At 36.7% G+C, this 1,078-nt stretch overlaps 1 non-coding gene across 1 annotated transcript; it reads right to left on the bottom strand.

The window, feature by feature from the left end:
• Positions 1–425: 425 nt before the first annotated feature.
• LOC118586478 lies at positions 426–589 on the bottom strand. The gene has a single exon (XR_004945361.1). It is a non-coding gene; the product is annotated as a U1 spliceosomal RNA (small nuclear RNA).
• Between the last annotated feature and the right edge of the window lie 489 nt (positions 590–1,078).

The following is a 1,078-nucleotide window of genomic DNA, read 5'->3' as shown; positions in this document are numbered from 1 at the left end:
TGCTGTTGTAAGAAGAGTGTCCCTACAGAGCTGTCATCTATTTTAAGGCTTTTCAAATGAATTTACACAGGAGAACTCTATAGTTTATGGTGGATGACCTGTTGGCAATTTCTGAAAGGCTCTCTAGATAACTTTTCTAGACTCCTTAATAGTGAGTTAATAATTATTGAGCACAATTTTACATGTGATCCATTTTTAGCCAAAATCAAAATTTTCCTACTTATCCCGGAAAGGAGGACAATTCTCAGTATAACTGTGGCCAAGAATATTTATAAATATTACAGCTACAGTTAGCATCCTGGGCTATACTGAATTTACCACCTTCAGATTACTGACTGTATCACCTTTAAAGTCTCAGGGAATGAACAAAATATACAGGAATTTTGTAGCATCAAATAACATGCATAGTTTAATATCCAATTTTTAAAGGGGAGAACATAAACACAGTCCCTCATTACCATAAATTATGCAGTTGAATTTACCACATTTGGGGAAATCACAGGAGTTAGCATATCCACAGTGCAATGGATAAGCCTTGCCCTGAAAGGCTACCTCCGTGATCACAGTATTTTCTCTGCCAGGTAAGTACTTCTTATCCATTCCCAATTTTTATTTTTATTTATATTGGAAATTTCATGAGCACAGTCTTACTGTCCACATGCCTGTTGGCATGATGAATTTCCATGACTCCACCAAAATCTCCCACAAAACTCTGCTTAGTTTTTTAGGGATTCTTATCCATATCTCCATGATATTCTATATACTTCATCCAAAGGTGGGCTTCTGAATTACATTTTCAGGGAGAGTCAGAGGAATGACCCCACTTCTCAGTGACAGTTTCATGTTTTTTTTTGTTGTTGTTGTGACAAATTACCTGCTGCAAATAACTTTGAGGAGTGTAATTGGAAGTTTTCCTGTGTCCTGGCCAGCTGGTGGTCGAGACAAATGTCTCCTGCTTGCATCCCTCAAGTAAACACACAGAGGCTTATATTAATTATAACTGCTTGGCCATGAGCTCAGGCTTATTACTGACTAGCTTTTATACTTAAATTAACCCATAATTCTTATCTATGTTTAT

This window comes from Onychomys torridus, chromosome 6 (genome assembly GCF_903995425.1).
Source record: "Onychomys torridus chromosome 6, mOncTor1.1, whole genome shotgun sequence".
Lineage (NCBI taxonomy): Eukaryota > Metazoa > Chordata > Mammalia > Rodentia > Cricetidae > Onychomys > Onychomys torridus.
This window is presented reverse-complemented; position numbering and strand designations above follow the sequence as displayed.